This window comes from Bos taurus, chromosome 22 (assembly GCF_002263795.3).
Source record: "Bos taurus isolate L1 Dominette 01449 registration number 42190680 breed Hereford chromosome 22, ARS-UCD2.0, whole genome shotgun sequence".
NCBI classification, from domain to species: Eukaryota; Metazoa; Chordata; class Mammalia; order Artiodactyla; family Bovidae; genus Bos; species Bos taurus.
In genome coordinates this window covers 36,042-59,865 of record NC_037349.1, presented here as the reverse complement: position 1 = coordinate 59,865, position 23,824 = coordinate 36,042, and the positions used below count along the sequence as shown (strand labels likewise).

At 37.5% G+C, this 23,824-nt stretch overlaps 2 pseudogenes; both read right to left on the bottom strand.

Annotated features, from left to right (window-relative positions):
• Positions 6,963 to 7,910, bottom strand: OR5D67P (olfactory receptor family 5 subfamily D member 67, pseudogene; annotated as a pseudogene).
• Positions 21,024 to 21,971, bottom strand: OR5D68P (olfactory receptor family 5 subfamily D member 68, pseudogene; annotated as a pseudogene).

The window sequence follows — 23,824 nt, the reverse complement described above, 5'->3', positions numbered from 1 at the left end:
GATCACTGACCTAGAACCAGACATTCTGGAATGCGAAGTCAAGTGGGCCTAAGGAACCATCACTACAAACAAAGCTAGTGGAGGTGATGGGATTCCAGTTGAAGCTATTTCAAATCCTGAAAGATGATGCTCAGAAACTGCTGTGATCAACATGCCAGGAAATTTGGAAAACTCAGTGGTGTCCACAGAACTGGAAAAGGTCAGTTTTCATTCCAATCCCAAAGAAAAGCAATGCCAAACAATGCTCAAACTACCACACAATTGCACTCATCTCGCACTCTAGTAAAGTAATGCTCAAAATTCTCCAAGCCAGGCTTCAGCAATACGTGAACCGCGAACTTCAAGATGTTCAAGCTGATTTTAGAAAAGGCAGAGGAACCAGAGATCAAATTGCCAACATCCCCTGGATCATCAAAAAAGTAAGAGAGTAGCAGAAAATCATCTATTTCTGCTTTATTGAATATGCCATAACCTTTGACTGTGTGGATCACCACAAACAGTGGAGATTCTGGAAGAGATGGGAATACCAGACCACCTGACCTGTCTTTTGAGAAATCTGTATGTAGGTCAGGAAGCAACAGTTAGAACTGGACATGGAACAACAGACTGCTTCCAAATAGGAAAAGGAGTGTGTCAAGGCTATATATTGTCACCCTGCTTATTTAACTTAAATGGAGAGTACATCATGAGAAAACCTGGCTGGATGAAGCACAAGCTGGAATCAAGACTGCTGGGAATATCAATAGCCTCAGATATGCAGATGACACCACCCTTATGGCAGAAAGTGAAGAGGAACTAAAGAGCCTCTTGATGAAAATGAAAGAGGAGAGTGAAAAAGTTGGCTTAAAGCTCAACATTCAGAAAACAAAGATCATGGCATCCAATCCCATCACTTCATGGCAAATAGATGGGGAAACAGTGGAAACAGTGGCAGACTTTTCTTTTTGTTTTTTTTGGGGGGGGGGCTCCAAAGTCACTGCAGATGGTGATTGCAGCCATGAAATTTAAAAACCCTATTTCTTGAAAGATAAGTTATGACCAACCTAGACAGTATATTGAAAAGCAGAGACGTTACTTTGTCAACAAAGGTCAGTCTAGTCAAAGCTATGGTTTTTCCAGTAGTCATGTATGGACTATAAAGAAATCTGAGCACCAAAGAATTGATGCTTTTAAACTGTGGTGTTGGAGAAGACTCTTGAGAGTCCCTTGGACTGAAAGGAGATCCAACCAGTCCATCCTAAAGGAAATCAATCCTGGATATTCATTGGAAGGACTGGTGTTGGAGCTGAAACTCCAATACTTTGGCCACCTGATGTGAAGAGCTGACTCACTTGAAAAGACCCTCATGCTGGAAAAGACTGAAGGTGGGAGAAGGGGATGACAGAGAATGAGATGGTTGGATGGCATCACCGACTCAATGGACAGGAGTTTGAGTAAACTCTTGGATTTGGTGATGGACAGGGATGCCTGTCGTGCTGCAGTCCATGGGGTCACAAAGAGTTGAACACGACTGAGCAACTGAACTGAACTGAATAGCAATTAACTTATAGTGTTTTTTCTTTTGATGTGATACTGTCCTTGAGTTTCTCCCAATCACATTCTCTTTTTCATTTCTACATAATATTCACTGAATTGAATAAGAAGACTCTCATCATTTTTGTTTTGAGAGAAAAATATAATCTTGATGGCAAAAACTAACAAGGACAATAAAAGAAAATTACAGAATAATCTTACTAATGATCACAGAATTTTAAATTATACATAAAATATTGACACACTAAACCAATCAACTAATAAAAAGGTAAATATATAATGACTATAGTACTTTTCTTAGGAAAAAACACATATTTTGATATTAGAAAATTTTTAAAAATACACGTTACCATATCAAAATATGGTAATGCCTTTAGGCGTTAAAATGAAGAAAATTAACTTGATAAATTCAACATTCACTCACTAAAAAACAAAATATAACAAACAGACACATACAAAACAAATATGTGAGATAACTTTGTTTAACATTTTAAGCATGAAATGTTTCCTTGTTAGATGAGGAAGTCAAGGGTACCCACTTTTACTAATTATTTATTTATTATTTATTCAGAATTGTACTAATGTTTTCAGCTAGTTAACCAAACACAGGAAAAAAATAAAAAGAATAACACTGGAAACAATATATCCAGAAAATGTTTAATTAGAGATTGTATGATATGCATTCTGAAAATCAAAAATAATCTACAAATAAATTATAAAATTATTAAAAAATATTGTTAGAGTTGCCAAAATGCATTGAATCCTAATTGAAAAACAATAAACATTTTACAAATGACATTTAAAATAGTATGAAAAATAATCACACATCCAGATTAATTTAAAAATATATGTAACAACTTTATAAAAATATGATATATCTTATATTGTAAAACATGAAGTAGATCTAAATTAACATAATAATGTAGCATGCTTATGATTTGGAAGACTTGAGGATGCAAACATCATTCTTTACAAATAGATCTACAATTCTACTGTTTTTCTACACTAAATCTAAACAAGAATAATTCTAAAGTTTGTTTTAAAAGGTAAAAATAAAGAATATCTTAAACACTCTGCAAGATAAAAAGTAACTTTTTAAGAGTTGCTCAACTTGATGTTAAAGCCTATTAGTTAAGGGTAGTTCTGATTATAAAATAGCTAGAAGCATACAGAAAGTCTAGGAACAGAAGTATAGATATACTGATATTTACTTTATGAATATTCTGGCACCACAAAGCAGTGTTAAAATGAGTGCATTTTTCAATAAGTATTTCTAGGGTAAATATACACCAATAAGTCAAAATATAAAATTAGATTATAGTCATGCCCCATCAAAAATTACTTGCAGTTTGAAATAAATATAAAAATCAATGTAAAAAGAGAAAATAAAACCCTGAATTGAAAATAGAGGAAGTAGAATAGAAAATATAATACTGTGTGAAATTTGTGATAACTTAGCACATAAAGTATGATAATATCTTTATTATTTTAGAGGTAAGAAGTGGATCTTAAATAAGATATTAAAAGTACTTCACTGTGTAAAGAAACAGTTTGATAAACATTAATTCATTAAACATAAGGAAATGTGTGCACCTAAATACATCACCAACCAAGTGAATAGACAAGCCACAATCTAGGAGAAAATATTCATGATACATACATCAAAGGACTTTTATTTAGAATGCATAATGAAATACATATTTCATAATAAAATATTAACAACCTAATAGAAAAATAGGTAAAAAAAAAAAAAACAACACCTGAATAGGACCTTCACAAAGAAGTAAGACAAGTCAAATGACTAATAACTAAATTATAGGAATTCAACCACATTAGTAAAGTGGAACTGAATTCATCACCAAAATGAAGTACCCCTACTCATCCACCAACCTCAAAATACTAAAATGTCTGCTATGACAGTATTAAATATTGGCAAGAATGGACAATACTTAGAACCCACATGTAATATAGTTGGAATTTAAACTAATACATCTATTTTGGAAAATTGTTTGATGGCACCTAGCAAAAGATCTTTGGCTCAGAGGTTAAAGCGTCAGCCTGGAATGCAGGATACCCAGGTTTGATCCCTGGGTTGGGAAGATCCCCTGGAGAAGGAAATGGCAATCCACTCCAGTACTCTTGCCTGGAGAATTCCATGGATGGAGGAGCCTGGTAGGCTACAGTCCATGGGGTCGCAAAGAGTAGGACACAACTGAGCGACTTCACTTCACTTCAGCAAAAGATCAGAAACAAGCACCTTTGATCTAGAACATTCAGAGACAGGGCATACCTCACCCAGTGAGTGCTCATGGACAATGCAGCACATACTTGTGTAAAAATGTTCATGCAGCATTTCCATTAAAGATAAAAAAGGTGAAATAACCAGGAGTGAAATTGCTGGCTCATATGGTAGTTCTATATTTAGCTTTTGTGTGTGTGTTTGTGTGCAAAACTCCATACTGTTTTCCATACAGTATGCAATTGGCTCTACCAATTTACATTCTCACCCACAATGCGCAAGGTTTCTCTTTACTCCAATTCTCTCCAAAAATTGTTATTTGCAGACTTTATAAAGAAAGGAGGAGGGGCAATTTAGGAGTATAAAGTCTACAAAATACTCTGTATAAAATAGATGAGCTACAAGGATACCCCTGCCTAGCGCCATGAGTTCTAGCTATTATCCTTTGTGTGCTGTACTGTGCTCAGTCACTTCAGTCATGTCCAACTCTTTGTGACCCCATGGACTGTAGCCTACCAGGCTCCTCTGCCCATGGGATTGGGTTGCCATGCCCTCCTCCAGGGGATCTTCCCCACCCAGGAATCAAACCCATATCTCTGGCATCACCTGCATTGCAGACAGGTTCTTTACCCACTGAGACACTAAGTTTTAATAGTGTATAGTCTAAAAACATAATGAATCACTGTGTTGTGCATCTAAAATTATTATAACACTGTAAATAAATAATGGAGAAGGCAATGGCACCCCACTCCAGTACTCTTGCCTGGAAAATCCCATGGACGGAAGAGCCTGGTAGGCTGCAGTCCATGGGGTCGCTAAGAGTCAGACACTACTGAGCGACTTCACTTTCACTTTCCACTTTCATGCATTGGAGAAGGAAATGGCAACCCACTCCAGTGTTCTTGCCTGGAGAATCCCATGGACGGAGAAGCTGGTAGGCTACAGTCCATGGGGGTTGCACAGAGTCAGACACGACTGAAGAGACGCAGCAGCAAAATAAATAATACTTCAATAAAGAAGAGGAAATAGCCAAATTCCATTTGTAGTAGAAGTATGAATAAACATATTATCATATCAATATATTTATTTTGTGGAACATTCTTCAGCAACAAAAATGGAACTACTGTTATACTCAGTCACTTAAAAATTCTTTTGAAAAAAAAATGCTGAGCCAAATAAGCCAGACATAAGGGAATATACTCTAAAATTTTAATAATACAAATTTCAAAAGCAACAAAGTTAAATTTTAACTCTCATAAAAGTTATGACCAACCTAGATAGCATATTGAAAAGCAGAGACATTACTTTGCCAACAAAGGTCCATCTAGTCAATGCTATGGTTTTTCCAGTGGTCATGTATGGATGTAAGAGTTGGACTACGAAGAAAGCTGAGCGCCAAAGAATTGATGCTTTTGAACTGTGGTGTTGGAGAAGACTCTTGAGAGTCCCTTGGACTGCAAGGAGATCCAACCAGCCCATTCTAAAGGAGATCAGCCCTGGGATTTCTTTGGAAGGAATGATGCTAAAGCTGAAATTCCAGTACTTTGGCCACCTCATGCAAAGAGTTGACTCATTGGAAAAGACCGATGCTAGGAGGGATTGGGGGCAGGAGGAGAAGGGGATGACAGAGGATGAGATGGCTGGATGGCATCACTGACTTGATGGACATGAGTCTGAGTGAACTCCAGGGGATGGTGATGGACAGGGAGGCCTGGCATGCTGCGATTCATGGGGTCGCAAAGAGTCGGACACAACTGAGCAACTGAACTGAACTGAACCTATTCTCTGTTTAGAATAATAAGTTTTGAACACAGCAATGAAGTTTGCTCCTAGAGGCATCAGAGAGGCACAGTGACTAGAAAAATGCTTAAAGAAATGCTGTAAAGAGCTGATAATGTCTTTAATTTCTTGGAGAAAGCAACATACAGGGTTATTATACAGAATTACTTGTCTATTTATCACATTTCATAATTTGAGAGTGAGAAAAAGAGAAAGGAAATGAAAGGAAGAGAAAAAAAAGAAAGAAGACATGGAACAGAAATCATTTGCAAATTCTGAGAATTTTAGGATGTGGATAGTCTTTTGCTGTGCTGTGCTTAGTCACTCAGTCTTATCCGACTCTTTGTGACCCCGTGGACTATAGCCCACCAGGCTCCTCTGTCCATGGGGATTTTCCAGGCAAGAATACTGGAGTGGGTTGTCATGCCCTCCTGTAGGTGATCTTCCGTACCCAGGTAAAGAACCCAGGTCTCCCATATTGCAGGGGGATTCTTTACCATCTGAGCCACCAGGGAAGCCCATGGACAGTGTTAGATGATCATTATTTAGCCTATAACTCTCTTAAAGTGAGACATAAACATAATTTTATTTCTTTTTTTCTTTTAAACTGAAGTTGATATTTTAAAATCACATTGCAGTTTAAAAATCACATTATAAAAATCACATATATATCATATTATATATATATATATATATATATATGTATATATATTGTATCATGGAGAAGGAAATGGCAAGCCACTCCAGTGTTCTTGCCTGGAGAATCCCAGGGATGGGGAACCTGGTAGGCTGCTGTCTATGGGGTCGCACAGAGTCGGACACGACTGAAGCGACTTAGCAGCAGCATATTGTATCCACAGTCTATATGTATATATATATATTGTATATACATATATATACAATATATATATTGTATATATAATAATGTATAATGTATATTATACATTATATATTGTATAATATATAATGTATAATACAATATAATATATATTGTATTATATATTATAATACAATATATATAATACATATATATTGTATATATAATAATGTATATATTGTATATATATTGTATCTACATATATATATATATATACAATATATATATTGTATCCACAATCTATATGTATATATAGATTGTATCCCATTGTGTCTCAGTCACTAAAGAATCAACACGCACTTCAGGAGACATGAGTTCCATCCATGGCTTGGGAAGATCCCCTGGAAGAGAGCATGACACTCTTCCCACTCCAGTATTCTTCCCTGGAGATTCCCCATGGACAGAGAAGGGGTCTCAAAGATCACACTAATCAGCGAATAAGCACACATTTGAAGAAAAATGTAATAACCATCAACACACTGTGTAAAGTACATTTAAGAAAGTGCTCTCCTCTATCTCTCTTCTCATTCAAAATTACATTAGGTGAGAAAAGATTTTGGTGTTGACTAATTTTCTGATGGTCTCCTTCACATCATTATTTCTAAGGCTGTAGATAGGGGATTTAGCATGGGGATCACTACTGTGAAAAGCACAGTGGCTACTTTGATGAAGAGCCATGAGCTTCTGGAGTTGGGTACCCAGTAGAGAAGAAGGATGACCCCATGGAAAATGGTGATGGCAGTCAGGTGGGAGGCACAGGTGGAGAAGGCTTTTCAGAGTCCACCAGCTGAAGGCATCTTGATGATGTGACAATTATGAAAACATAGGAGGTGAGAATAATCAGGAGGCAACACACCTCATTGAGATTAGAAATGATAAAACATGTCATCTGACTGAAGTAAGAGTCAGAGCAAGAGGCAGAGACGATTGCAGAATGCTCACAGCCAAAGTGATATATGACGTTAGAACCATAGAAGGACAGCTCCAAAAGAGAACATGTGATTGTCAAGGACCACGTTCCACCCCATGTGTAAGTTCCAGTGACCAGGAGGCTGCAGAGCTTAGGAGACACAGCAACTGTGTAGAGCAGGAGGTTACAAACAGCCACAAACCGGTCATAGGCCATCACTGCTAACATGAACATCTCCGTGATCACAAGTGTGCAATCAAAGAAGAACTGCAGCATGCAACCCATGTAGGAAATAGTCCTTGTGTCCACAACCAAGATCTCTAAGAGTTTGGGTGTGGTTATAGAAGAGTAACAAAAATCAAGAAAGGAGAGATGGCTGAGAAAGAAGTATACGGGGGTGTGAAGTTTGGGATTGATTCTGATGGTCACAATCATACCCAGGTTCCCCACCACAGAGACTGTATAGACAGTGAAGAAGACCAAGAATAGGGGCACCTGGAGCTGTGGGTATTCTGAGAAACCTGAGAGGATGAAGGTGATTCTGACTTCTCTCATCCATCACTATGGTTTTTGCCAGAGAAAACCAGAGTTCACCCTAAGCAACCAGACATGACAGAAATAGAGGGTATTTTTTTTTTTCCCAGCCTGGACAGGGGACTGGTCTGCAGTGGTGAAGTCTGGGATTTCCCAGGAATACGAATAAGACACAGTTGGAGCCCAAATGGTATACTGTGTGTCTACAGGTGTGGAGAGTGCAAGTCAGCTTCTGATGGAGAGGCAAGGAGAGGATGGACTGGGAAGAGCTGAGTGTCACGGTGACTCAGACAATGTCCTTGTTTGAATTTCTCCCAGCTCTGTCTCCCTTTTCTCCACATGGAGAATTCCTTTCTTTAGCTTCATTTAATTGAACTTGTTGATTGTGCTTGCAAATTCTTATGTTTGTTCAGGCCTTTCTACCTGCTCAAGATGTCCTGTTTTTCTCTCACTTTTCCTTAGTGCTCTCCTATCAGAGAGAGGCTTCCCAGGTAGTGCGGTGATAAAGAATCCTCCTGACAGTGCAGGAGATGCAAGGGACATGAGTTCAATCCCTGGGTCAGGAATATCCCCAGGAGAAAGAACTGGCAACCCACTCCAGGATCCTTGCTGGTGAAATCCGATGACAGAGGAACCTGGAGGGCTATAGGCCATGGAGTCACCAGTCACACAACTGAGAGATCCAGAACCCACCTCATCAGAGAAGCCTCAGGTTTACATTCCCTTAATGATTTCACCAACTGGCCAAACCTTGGTAAAAAGTCACATATTGTATCTCCTAGAGAATATGAATGATGTCTTGTTAACAATCTAGACTCTTTAATCAAGTCAACTTGCCTTAAAATTTAACCTCAGTCACTTATTAATATGTCTCTGACAAGTTAAGCTCTCTGAAACCTTACCTATAGAATATAATTCTAAGAATTTGCTTTTACTACACAGTTATGTATAAAATATAACTTAAATTAGTGAATTATTTTCTAAAACATTTAAGACTTTAATTTTACACATAATAAATGCCCCCCACCAAATTTAGTTTAGAATACTGGAGTGGGTAGCCATTCCCTTCTCCAGGGGATCTTCCCAACCCAGGGATTGGACCCAGGTCTTCCACATTACAGGTAGATTCTTTACCAGCTGAGTCACAAGAGAAGACCAGAAATACTTGAGTGGGTAGCCTATCCCTTCTCCAGCAGATCTTCCCGACCCAGAAATCAAACTGGGGTCCCATGCATTGCAGGCGGATTTTTTACCAGCTGAGCTATCAGGGAAGTCCAACTTTAATTATTTTCTAAAACATTTAAGACTTTAATTTCACATGTAATAAATGGCCCCCACCAAATTTAGTTTCTTCTCTTGTATTTCTAACGCTGTTTTTCATGTTTACTTTTAATTTGAAATATTTGACCCCAAAATATTCTACAATGTAGCACTGCCTATAATTTTACGAAGTCTGAAATGGTGCAAATAGTGACTAAGAAGTAGAAAAAAATGCATACACAGAGGAAATCTTTTTCTTACTTACTTATTTTCTAATGTTTCCTTCTTAGCTGTACATTTCCATTAATGTCTCAAGCCATCAAGGGATAAACTTCATTTTGTCCATTTTTCCCTGTCCTTGTCTGTATCTCTATGATTTCCTTTCCATCCAAGGTTAAGGCTGTGAAAAATGTAATCAGGGCAAAATGAACATATTCTTCAAAATACACTCCCATCTTTATTGCTAGCTACCACCCATCTACTCAGCAGCTATCTTTATTTAGCCTACCTACAGCCATCCTTCAGGACTAATTTTCATTCAATTTTAGTTTAAAATCATGCTCAAATGCTTACCCATATTCAAAATCATCTCCATACAAATTACCTGCAAACTGAGCACTTCTGTCTGGATTTCTGTGATCTCTAAAAGAACTAAAGTACCAATGCAGCAGACATAAGAGACACGGGTTCTATCCCTGGGAAAATCCCCTGGAGGTGTGTATGTATTCTTGCTTGGAGAATCCCATGGACAGAGGAGCCTGGTGGGCTATAGTCCATAGGGTGGTTTATTAAGAGTCAGAAAGGACTGAAGCGACTTGGCATGCACAGTATCACTGCATTACCTAGATTGCTTGATAGCTACTTCTTTCATTTTACTCACTGCAGGAATTTTTATTTTTGTGCACAAAATACACACATTTTGATATATAAAAGCATAATTACCTTTTAATATCAAATACCAGGCAACATATTTCAGACTACTTTGGGGTTTAATTCAGAACTCAAATTTGCTGTACTGCTCCAACTTGCTTTTACCTGAATGATTTTAAACTCAAAAAAATTAATGCAAAGTCTGGCATATTCCTCTACAGTTTTATAGATCTCTTTTTAATATTTCCCTATTTTTAAAAATTATTTTTAATTGAAAACAAATAACTACTACTTGAATGTCCACCAAAGACATCATTCAGCTATATAAGCAAAGTTCAAAACTAGATGCATCCCATGAATATTAAAGATATAAGAAATAAGTTCAATATCTTGTATTCTTACCCTTTAATGAATTAAATGAGTACCATTTCATTGCTACTGGGGTTGCATAGGCGCTTCTCTGCCAAAATTATGGTTAATTTCAAAGTTTCCCACATCAGAATTAAAGTAAATCACTTACACAACTCACGAGAAGCCATATAGTCTTTATAGACTGATTTACTGAAGACTTCTTTAATTTAAATAAGAATCTTGAAAAGTATTTAAAAAAATACTTACATTTAATTAAAATTGTGGTAGCTTGTAATAAGAGTATTGTAACTTCTTCCAAAGTATATTTCAGTAAAGTCATCAAGAAAATTACATTTTTTTCTCATTAAAAAATAGAGACACTGTCAAGGGTAAGCAATACTTGCAAACTAAACTTAGGGACCATGCTGTATATTTACGTCTACCTGAGTGACCTGGGGATTCACACCCCAGAGAATTTTGATTGGGTTGTTTTCCATGAGCTACAAACAAGACAAGTTAATGAAAATCCTGTATTCCTATATTTTATGATTTAAAATATAATATAGGAAGCTTGAGCATGTTTATCTTCTCATCTTAGAAAAATAACACTAGCAATCAACCTATTTATATTTATCATGGAAGACGTGAATTCCAAAATTCAGAAAGAGAAAATCACAATTACTGTCCCATAGACCAAGCATAGTGTTATGTTTATTTCAAGTCTTTCCTCTAAGTTTTCTTATTTGAACATCTATATTTGTAAAAAAACATATTCAATATCACACTGAATAGAAATATGATATTCTGGCATTTGCAGTTATTATTGTATCTCAATGTTTTCCTGTTTTATTAAAACTTGTTGAATATACATTTTTCGATAATGCAATTGATAGGTTTGCTGAATTGTGTGGTATATTAATTGTCTATTTCATCATAATAAACTGCTGCAGATTCAGTGGCTTGAAAAATACTCATTTATTAATTCACAATTTTGTATGCCCAAAGTTAGGCACAATACACCTGGTCCCTCTTTTCAAGTTACCACAAGGCTGAAATCAAAGTGTCATCAAGTTTCTCATCTAGAAACTGGTTCTCTTCCAAGCTCATTTCATGTTGTTGGGATAATGCAGTTCCTTGAAGTTGTAGGAATAAGGTCTTGTTTCCTTGACATCTGTTTTGGGGTTATTCACAGTTCCTAGAATCCACTCCTAGGTATCTGCTTTGTTTTCTCCTCTCAAGTCACTCTCACACTTAAAATCTCTCTTTCAACACCCTCTTATAATTCACACATCTCTTTAAAGAGGGATTCAAGTGTTTTTAACAAATCATCGGATTATATGAGACTCACCAATAAGGATAGTCTTCTTTTCTCATGATCAACTGATTTAAAACTAGTTATAATTTGAAATTATTTGCCAGCAGCTCCCAGATTAATGTGTAATTGAATGGCTAGTTGAAGATATGTGTGCACCAAGTGGTGGGGAATCTTAAGGACTAGTTTAGACTTCTACTTGTCACTCATGAGGTCAACATCTTTGTAATCTTTCCATTTATATCTCATTCTATTTAAAATAGCACCTACTTGCTTGAATGTTTTACTTACGAGAAGAAACTTGATGATTTGTGATTCCATTACAAGAAGATAAGAAAGCAAACACAGTTTTTAATCTCACAATAAATAGAAGGAGGAAAAGATGAGAACGGTGATCAAAAATAGAAAATGGACAGTGAAGTAGAAATAAGGGATTGAGCAAAACTAAAATTCTGATGTTTAAAATGATACATAAAATCAATCATCTGATAGATAAATTGATTAAAAATAACAGATCATAACACAATTGCTACTCAAGAAAAAAAAATGGGACTTCATTACAGATGCTGTCAATGTAGAAAAAATAATTAGGGAGTATTATGTAGAATTTTCTTCCAAAAAATTTGACTACTTAGTTGATGTAGAAAAATCATTTGAACCATACAAATAAACATGAAATACAAAATATGAATAGCCTCTATCTTCTTATGAAATTGAATTTTCAGTTAAAAATCTTCCCACAAAGAGAACCCCAGGTCCATACTATTAAATGGTAAATTCTGTCAAGCATTTAAGTAACAAATAGCACCAAAAAAACATGCATGGATATTTGAATAAACAGAGCAATAAGAGTTATATGCAACACTTTTTCTTCATCCCATTAATATAGCTCATACTCAAACTGGAGGCATTGGGATTTGAATTCAGTCATTCTGGCCACAGAATTTGTGCTCTTAGTTAAAAAGTTATGTCTTTTGATTGCAACTGGGCCATAAAGATTCTTAAAGGATAAGCTTATGATCATGGGTTTTATAGTCTCACAATTGGGAAGGTTTTAGTTGAAAGGGGACTTGATTAAGATTTTGCTCCAGGAGGATGATTCAGACAGGAAGGGGAGGAGGGGCTAGAGGAGGAAATAAGACTGGAAATGTTATTTAAACTTGATGCTGTTACTATCTTGCCTATACCTTGTGTGAAACATGTACTTAGGATTGTGTTTATTTGTATGTGACAGCGTTCTAATTCCCAAACATCCATGTACATAAGAATATTCCAAGAGGCTTGTTTAAAATGAACATTCCTGGGTTTCTCTGCCAAATATCCGTGAGTTCAACTGATTTCGCAGGTGATTCTGACAGAGGTTCTAAGAAACCTCTATGATAGAAACCAAAGATTTCTGGATTTGATTTTCAGCTACAAATATCTAGAACCCAGCGCTGTGTAAGTACAATGATAGAATTCTTTGGCCTGCTTCCTGACCTTCAGGAGCCCAGGATTTGGTTGAAGAGGCAAAGACAATTCAATCAACAAAGTGCAAAACCTGAAAATGATTAATTAGTTTAGAATGTGTGAATCATAACTTTATTGCCGGGGTCCAGCCCTGGTGGATCCAGGGAATTCGAAGCGGGGACGGCGTCAGAGAGGATCAGGAAACAACTGCTTAATTAAACATTAATTAAGGATATAAAGAGTAATAGAATGAGGATAGCTCAGTGAGGAAATTCAGTGGAGAAAAGAGGCTGAATAATTCAGCCAGAAGGTAAGAGAAAGAACATGGGGAGACCAAGTTTTGGTGAACAAGGCCCGCACTTTATTTTCCAAAGTAGTTTTTATACCTTAAGTTATGCATAGAGGATAATGGGGGAAGGGGTAGAGTCATGCAGTAAGCCAGGCTTTCTTCCTGCAAACTTATCATATGCAAAAGTTTAGGTGATTTGCATCATCTTCTGGCCCGGAGGCCTGTTAACATTTTAAGACCCTTTCTTCAGAAAACTTATTTTTCTCTAAAGGTGATAAGTCAAGCGCCACCCTCCAAAAGCATTAGATAAAGTTGCATTCCTACAGAGCAAAGGTGTGGTGGGCTATAACAAGAAAAAGAATTAACTCAAGGGTCCCAGGTTACAAACATTAAAGCTACCATTTACACCAATTATATTAATCAATACACTGCCAGGGACACAGCAGGTAAGGGATATGGAGACTTAGCAGCAAACATTGGCCCAACAAGTGAAAATCCCTTCACCAATACAATTTCTAATCAATCTTTTAACTGCTCAAAGGAATCTGTATTTAGACAGTTTAGAACATCTCCTGCCTCTCACAGTTGGGAGGCTCTGAACAATCACATGTGGCCGGAAAAACCTATTCAGGCAGGCTAGAGGACTTCCAAAGGAGTTTGTAGGTTGAAACACTGTCACACCCAGGAATTATTAACTGGAGCTGTAAGCTAACTCTTTTTTCAGAGAGAGGTAGTGGGGGACAGCCCCCCGTAAAGTCAGAGGTGTAGGTGAAAGCACAAAGCAGAAAGTAGGCAGACTCTGGTTTTGTGGGTAGATGCTCGAGAATTTCCAGGGGGACTCCTGAGGCTTGATCCCGCCTCTGCGTATGCCGAGCCTCCTTCCTCATGACCTTTGTCATGGGTGGAGCTCCTCACGCTGGCTCCCGGCAGTGATAAAATTCTAGTTGAGCTATTCCAGATCCTGAAAGATGATGCTGCACTCAATATGCAATATGCACTCAATATGCAATATGCCGGCTCCCGGCACTCTATAGTTTAAAAACTGATAGCTGACATGCGGGTTACTGGCAATCATCAGTATATAAATATATTTTTGTCCCCAGTAAAAAATGCATTTCTCAAGGAGGCAAAAATTGTAAATGAAGGTATGAAGTTTTTTTTTAGAGACATAGCACAAGTGGGAGAGCAGGCAGAGAAACTGTTTAGGTAAGATCGAAGCAAGGCAGAGAGGCACACCAGGAAAGAAAGGGTGTGGATGTCCCCTACAGTGAGGAGGAGCCACCACCAATATTTCTAATCATTTTCTGAGTTTTGGGACATCTCTGGTGTTTCATGGGTTTCCCTGGTGGTTCAGAGGTAAAGAATCCATCTGACAGGCAGAGGACACATGTTTTATCCCTGGATCAGGAAGATCCCCTGTAGAAGGAAATGGCAATCCACCCCAGTATTCTTGCCTGGAGGATCCCATGGATAGAGGAGCTTGGCAGGCTATCATCCATGGGGTTGTAAAAGAGATATGACTTAGTAACTAACCAACAACCATCAACAACAAAACCAGACAAAGATGTTGCAAAAAAAAAAAAAAAATCAAGATAACTAATGTATTTCATTACAGAAATACTGAATAAAATATTAGAAAATAAAATATTACAGTATATGATAGGAAAATAAATAATGACTTGGGGGGGGGGGAGGAACAAAAACAATTACCTGTATAGCAGCAAACAAGATATATAAGAAAATTGCTTCAATCTGATAAAGATCATCTACAAAAGTACCTCTAGCTAGCATTATGTTTAATGTAAAAGCAGAAAACAGAAAAGAAATCCTCAGATCAGATCAGATCAGATCAGTCGCTCAGTTTTGTCCAACTCTTTGTGACCCCATGAATCAAAGTACGCCAGGCCTCCCTGTCCATCACCAACTCCCGGAGTTCACTGAGACTCACATCCATCGAGTCAGTGATGCCATCCAGCCATCTCATCCTCTGTTGTCCCCTTCTCCTCCTGCCCCCAATCCCTCCCAGCATCAGAGTCTTTTCCAATGAGTCAACTCTTCTCATGAGGTGGCCAAAGCCTGGAGTTTCAGCTTTAGCATCATTCCTTCCAAAGAAATCCCAGGGCTGATCTCCTTCAGAATGGACTGGTTGGATCTCCTTGCAGTCCAAGGGACTCTCAAGAGTCTTCTCCAACACCACAGTTCAAAAGCCTCAATTCTTCAGTGCTCAGCCTTCTTCACAGTCCAACTCTCACATCCATACATGACCACTGGAAAAACCATAGCCTTGACTAGACAGACCTTTGTTGGCAAAGTAATGTCTCTGCTTTTCAATATGCTATCTAGGTTGTTCATAACTTGCCTTCCAAGGAGTAAGCATCTTTTAATTTCATGGCTGCACTCACCATCTGCAGTGATTTTGGAGCCCAGAAAAATAAAGTCTGACACTGTTTCCACTGTTTCCCCATCTATTTCCCATGAAGTGATGGGACCAGATGCCATGATCTTTGTTTTCTGAATGTTGAGCTTTAAGCCAACTTTTTCACTCTCCACTTTCACTTTCATCAAGAGGCTTTTGAGTTCCTTTTCACTTTCTGCCATAAGGGTGGTGTCATCTGCATATCTGAGGTTATTGATATTTCTCCTGGCAATCTTGATTCCAACTTGTGTTTCTTCCAGTCCAGTGTTTCTCATGATGTACTCTGCATATAAGTTAAATAAGAAGGGTGACAACATACAGCCTTGACGTACTCCTTTTCCTATTTGGATCTAGTCTGTTGTTCCATGTCCAGTTCTAACTGTTGCTTCCTGACCTGCATACAGATTTCTCAAGAGACAGATCAGGTGGTCTGGTAATCCCATCTCTTTCAGAATTTTCCACAGTTTATTGTGATCCACACAGTCAAAGGCTTTGGCATAGTCAATAAAGTAGAAATAGATGTTTTTCTGGAACTCTCTTGCTTTTTCCATGATCCAGCGGATGTTGGCAATTTGATCTCTGGTTCCTCTGCCCTTTCTAAAACCAGCTTGAACATCAGGAAGTTCACGGTTCACATATTGCTGAAGCCTGGCTTGGAGAATTTTGAGCATTACTTTACTAGCGTGTGAGATGAGTGCAATTGTGCGGTAGTTTGAGCATTCTTTGGCATTGCCTTTACTTGGGATTGGAATGAAAACTGGCCTTTTCCAGTCCTGTGGCCACTGCTGAGTTTTCCATATTTGCTGGCATATTGAGTGCAGCACTTTCACAGCATCATCTTTCAGGATTTGGAATAGCTCAACTGGAATTCCATCACCTCCACTAGCTTTGATCGAAGTGATGCTTTCTAAGGCCCACTTGACTTCACATTCCAGGATGTCTGGCTCTAGGTCATTAATCACACCATTGTGATTATCTGGGTTGTGAAGATCTTTTTTGTACAGTTCTTCTGTGTATTCTTGCCATCTCTTCTTAATATCTTCTGCTTCTGTTAGGTCCATACCATTTCTGTCCTTTATCGAGCTCATCTTTGCATGAAATGTTCCTTTGGTATCTCTGATTTTCATGAAGAGATCCCTAGTCTTTGCCATTCTGTTGTTTTCCTCTATTTCTTTGCATTGATCTCTGAAGAAGGCTTTCTTATCTCTTCTTGCTATTCTTTGGAACTCTGCATTCAGATGCTTATATCTTTCCTTTTCTCCTTTGCTTTTCGCTTCTCTTCTTTTCATAGCTATTTGTAAGGCCTCCCCAGACAGCCATTTTGCTTTTTTGCTTTTCTTTTCTATGGGAATGGTCTTGATCCCTGTTTCCTGTACAATGTCACGAACCTCATTCCATAGTTTATCAGGCACTCTATCTATCAGATCTAGGCCCTTAAATCTATTTCTCACTTCCACTGTATAATCATAAGGGATTTGATTTAGGTCATACCTGAATGGTCTAGTGCTTTTCCCTACTTTCTTCAATTTAAGTCTGAATTTGGCAATAAGGAGTTCATGGTCTGAGCCACAGTCAGCTCCTGGTCTTGTTTTTGCTGACTGTATAGAGCTTCTCCATCTTTGGCTGCAAAGAATATAATCAATCTGATTTCGGTGTTGACCATCTGGTGATGTCCATGTATAGAGTCTTCTCTACATAAAGTAAAATAACTTGATTTTCTCCTAACCCTGTGTATAAAAACAACCAAAAAACTAATGTCCTCAACCACTTTTATTCAACATCTTATTTTAACTTTTTGCTGAATAAGGAAAGAAAATTATAATTACTGGAAAGTAGAAAGTAAAACTGTCTTTACTTGCCAGCTAGATTCTGTATATAGAAAGTTCTAAGGAATCTGCAACCAAAATATGAAAAAATAATAACTGAATGCAGTAGTGGTGCGTAAATGAGTATATATAAAAATATCAATTGCATCATTGTATTCTAATGGTGAGCAAATAGAAATGACTTTTTAAAGTATAATTTGCAAGACTTATTCATGCACGCATGTATGTGTGTGTGTTAGTCTCTCGGTCGTGTCCAACTCTTGTGACCCCATGGGCTGTAGCCCACCAGGCTTCTCTGTCCATGGAATTCTCCAGTCAAGAATACTGAAGTGGGTCGCCATTTCCTTCTCCAGGGCATCTTCCCGGCCCAGGGATCGAACGCAGGTCTCCTGCAAGCATGAAGATTAAAAATAAACTATTGATAGCTAAGCTGTAACCCCTGAATACCTTAATTACACCAAAGGCAAGCCATTTCTAGTATTCATGGTCAGCAGGCCATATTTTTCACAATGATAGCCTATTTCTGACATTCTATACTCTAACAAGAAAGTGAAAGTGTTAACCACTCAGTCATGCCTGACTCTTTGGGACCCCATGGACTGTAGTCTGCCAGGCTCCTCTGTCCATGGAATTCTCCAGGCAAGACTGCTGTAATGGCTGACCATTCCCTTCTCCAGGGAGTCTTCCCAATCTAGGGACTGAACCCAGGTCTCCTGCCTTGAAGGTGGATTCTTTACCATTTGAGCCACGCACACTCTTATCAGGAAGAGATTAATTTCTATTCAACACATGGATACTAGAAATATTTGTCACAGCCATCAAGGAAATATGAACTCTTCAAGTAAAACTCTAGGGGACTGCCTTTGGATTTGTACATTCTTGGGGAGATGTAGGTTTAGATATATACATAGTATTACAGCCAAAGTATTTTAAAATTAATCACAGTAATTTTAGTAGTTAATATGAGGATTGCTTAAAGTTTCTTATAGCTAATAGCAATTTTATTAAATGTGAGTTGAGAAAAGTCATCCATTCAGAATGGAAGGAGTTTTGTATTTAACCAAATTATTTTTCTAGAACTGTAAATTGCAAGAATGATATATCTTCCCTTTTGCTTTAATATGTTGATTCGTGGCTATTAATTCATGACTGTTAAACCACTTTTCAGTTTCTGGAATAAAACTCAGTGTGTTAATATTCTGTCTTGAATATTCATTATCTAACCTCATGAGAAAGATTGATCTATAAATTTATTTCTTACAATAGCTTTGTTTGAATTGATTGTTAAAAACTCAATGAATATAATGCATTATTAAGTATCCTCTCAATTTATTCTCTAGACAGATTTGTGCATGATTGACAATATTTCTTAAATGTTTTGAGAAATTCACCAACATAATAAACAGGGCATAGGATTTCTTTGTTAGGAAGTTTTTGAAAACAAATTCCATTACTTTGGGCTTCCCCAGTGACTCAGTGGTAAAGAATTCACCTGCAATATAGAAGACACAGGAGATGGGGGTTCGATCCTGGGTCAGGGATATCTCTTGGAGAAGAGCATGGCCACCCACTCCAGTATTCTTGCCAGGAAAATCCCATGGACAGAGAAGCCTGGCAGGCTAAAGTCCATGGGGTCACAAAGAGTCAGACATGACCAAGTACACACAGACATTCAATACTTTAATAGATAAGACTTTACCTAGATTTTCTATTTTTATTGTATAAGATTGAATGCTATGTTTTTTCAAGGAAGGTGTTTATTTCACTAAGATTTGTAATCTCTTATTAATGATTCTTCACAATATATCTTATCTGCCATGCCTGTATAATTTTACCTATGCCCATTTTTTCCCCTAATCAGTAAAGAAAGAGATACAGTTTGGATTATTTTTAATTCAGTATGTCAAACTCAATATATAACATGGCTTTGTTGTCTCTCTTTTCCCTCAGAAACTGAATCAATCATAGTAATGACAATAAGAAATACATCAAATGGCAAAGTCACATCAATAAAAACAATGGTGGGATTTCCCTGGTGTTCCAGGGGTGAAGATTCTTTGCTTCCACTGCAGGGAGCACGGGCTTTATCCCTGGTTGGGAAGCTAAGATCTCACATGCTGGGCAGCACAGCCAAAAATAAAAATAAATAAATTAAAACAATGGTAAAATAAAAACCAGCTAATATGATCTTATCATTACGAAGGAGTGTAGATGAATGAAGCAGAGAGGGCATGGCTACCGCCAAGCATGCTTTAACACGCAGAGCTAAAGAACAGGTGATGTAAATTTTAGAGCCCCTAAGAGTCTCAGGGTTTAAAAGAATGAACAAAATAAATACTGAAGTCTGTGTGAAAATGAAACGGTCAAGGATAAACAGGATCCACTTACAGGGAAGAAAAGATGTCAGAAGTTGCTCTAATGGATAGTGAGATTTACTTCAACGTTATCATAAAGAATATGTGGTAATGGCAGGTACTTCAAAGGAATATAAGAAAGACTTATTAAACCGAATGAGGTAGATTCATGATTAGGCCCAGTTATTCAAAAACATCTCTGTTAATCTATTATAATTTTTTTCATACTTTATTATTGATAAAGAGCATTTCTTCTTCTTTGGATTATGAATGCAAACCTGAGACATGAACGAGTATATATGTCAGAAGAAGAGAAAATAGAGCAGTTCTTAACTTGGGCTTTATCACTGGGTAATCATTATATCTCCTTAGAAATACGTTTAACTTTTTCTCAGTATTCAGTATCATCTTAAACACCTTTTATTGAACTATATTATACTGGTATTCAAAAAATTAGTGATGCATACAGAGACTAGATATTATTTTCAGGATCTTCTTGCTTAAAATCAGGTAATATTTTTATAATGAAAACTCAAAAGTCCTCATTTTACCTGGAGTAAAATAAAGTTTTGTGAAAAGCTAAAAGTTGCATTTTATAGAACTGAATCAAAAGAGTTAGTTATGAGAATCTGAGTACAAATTTAACCCTAACCCTAACCTTAACCCTGACACTAAACAGAGTCATCATCTGTGTTTGCAACAGTTACAAATCACAACATAAACTGTAGCGTAAGAAATGAGTCTCTAACAATATATATCTTCTCATCACTCTGACTTCCATAATGTATTATTTCTATATTAACTCAGAAATAATTGTAGCTCATCCTGACCATCAAAAAAATGTAAAATGCAACATACAATTTATTTGAAACATAATCATATATTTATTTAAAATAAAGGTAAACTAGCATCAGAAATACATAAGAAAATTATTAGGCATAATATGAACATAAACATATTTATTTGAGTTATACACAGCTTGACTTTAATTCAAGTGATTTTTCAGTCCTATTGGACTTCTGAATTATATTGAGGGAGAAAGCAGTTTCATGGTTATCAAACTCCTGACTGTCTCTTTCACACCTTTATTCCTAAGGCTATAGATAAGGGGGTTCAGCATAGGAATCATGACAGTAAAAAACACAGTGGCTACTCTGACGAGGAGCCATGAGCTTTTGGAGTTGGGTACACAATGAAGGAACAGGACAGTCCCATGGAAAATGGTGATGGCGGTCAGGTGGGAGGCACAGGTGGAGATGGCTTTTCAGAGTCCAGCAGCTGAAGGCATCTTGATGATTGTGACAACTGTGAAAACGTAGGAGGTGAAGATAATCAGGAGGCTACACACACCTCATTGAGTGTAGAAATGAAACACGTCAGTTGACTGAAATGGGTGTCAGAACAGGAAGCAGAGATGATGGCAGAATACTCACAGCCAAAGTGATGTATGACATAGAACGGCAGAAGGACAGCTCCAAAAGAGAACATGTGATTGTCAAGGAACACATTCCACCCCACGTGTAAGTCCCAGCAACCAGGAGGCTGCAGAGCTTAGGAGACACAGCAGCTGTGTAGAGCAGGGGTTACAAACAGCCACAAACCGGTCATAGGCCGTCGCTGCTAGCATGGACATCTCTGTAATCACAAATGCACAGCCAAAGAAAAACTGTGCCATGCATCCTTTGAAAGAGATAACTCTGTCTTCCAGTACCAAGATATCTAGGAGTTTGGGTGTAAATACACTGGAAGAACAAATATCCAGAAAGGATAGATGGCTAAGAAAAAAGTACATGGGTGTGTGGAGTTTGAGACTTGTCCTTATGATCACTATTACGCCAAGGTTCTCCACCAGAGTGACTGTGTAAGTGGTCAAGAACACCAGGAAAAGGGGTGCCAGGAGGTGCGGGTATTCTGAGAAGCCCAAGAGGATGAACATGATTACAGAGCTCTGATTTCCTTCACTCAGAACCATGGATCTTGATTTAAAAGATAAAAATAAAGAAGAATTAAAATTGAGCAATGAAACACGAGAAGGTGGAGTGAAAGAAGCTCAAGATTGCTCAACCTAAGCTAGTGAAGCAGTGTGATCAGTGTACACCCAGGAATGTTCTGAAGTGTCAGCTGAAGTCTTTGCTCGACAACTTGAGTAAATTTGATTATGGGAAATTAGCTTTATCCTTTAGAACTTCAGTTTCTTTATCTGGAAAATAAGAAAGAATAGTATTTCTCAGTAGTGGTATTATATATAAATGATTCCTGAATGAGTATAATGCTTAGAGTACTAAATGTCTCCAAAATAGAATATAATTACATGAGAACACAGGCTACATAGAAAGAAATTAAAAAAAGAAAAAAAACTAAACAAATCATTGATTGGGTTATGGCAGTCATATGATAACAGCAGAATTGGCCTGGGAAAGATTAAAGATTTTTAACACATAAAGAAAAATATAATAGTAAATTTCTCTGGGGTTAAACATATAACTGCACATGCACGATGGTCCTGGGACTAATAAAAGTAGAATTTAGCCTGTATATTGCTGTTTTCAGTTCATATAGGTCTCCTCTGCCAAAAATCTTCTGGATTCCATATCCCTCAGATCAGAGTGAAAGGATGATCCTAGGTTAAATCAACTCACCAAATGCCAGATATCTTTGGAGTATTGCTATGATGGATTCCTTGCTAACACTAATATGCTGCATACACATTTTGTATCAAAATTGAAATTTTTGTTTAAGTGTTTCCAGTCCTTTAATCAGAAAGTTGATGATTCTTGCAAAATATAGTTAATAATTATAGCAAGAAATATAATCTGTTATTTTTGCAACAGTCAAGAAATTGTAGAACGAACATGTCTTTGAGCAATAGGCAGACTTAGAAATTATACTTCATGATGGTGTTTTAATTTGCTTTATATCTAACTACTTAACCCTAGGGACTCAAACCTTGAAGAATTCTTACAGAGTTTATTGTCATGAGCTATAGACAGAATAACTAAAGGAAAATTCCTCTTCTGTAGTTTACAGTATGATTTCTTTTGTCATTGACCTATTGCTGATGCTTTTAAAAATAATTCACCTCCATACGGAGGCTGTGTTTGTGCATGCTAAGTCGCTTCAGTTGTGTTGGACTCTTTGTGACCCCATGGACTGTAGCCCACCAAGTTCCTATGTCCATGGGATTCGCCAGGCAAGAATACTGGAGCAGGTTGCCATGCTCTCCTCCAGGGATGTTCCTGACTCAGGAATTGAACCCCTGTCTCTTTATGTCTCCTGCAATGGCAGGAGGGTTATTTACCACTAGTGCCACCTAGGAAGACCATACAGAGGCTATACTTCTTAAAATCATGAAAAATTACATTAGTATATTTTCCAATGAACCTAACCCAAATTATGGCTGATACAATGTGCTTTTTAGTCTTACATATCTCTACATATATTGATATGGAAACACACTTAACGTTACACTGCACAAAACACACAACATTATACTATACATATTTTTGCATTTAGCCAGTTAGGCTTATTATTCATGCCCTGAGTATGAGTACCATCAGCTATGGGTTGTTAGAGTGGATATTGATTAGGTGTCATGATCCTAGCTTGGACAGCAAGGAGATCCAACCAGTCCATCCTAAAGGAAATCAGTCCTGAATATTCATTGGAAGGACTGATGCTGAAGCTGGAGCTCCAATATTTTGGCTAACTGATGCAAAGAACTGACTCATTGGAAAAGAGCCTGAAGTAGGGAAAGATTGAAGGCAGGAGGAGAAGGGGCCGACAGAGGATGAGGTGGTTGAATGGCATCACTGACTAGGTGGACAT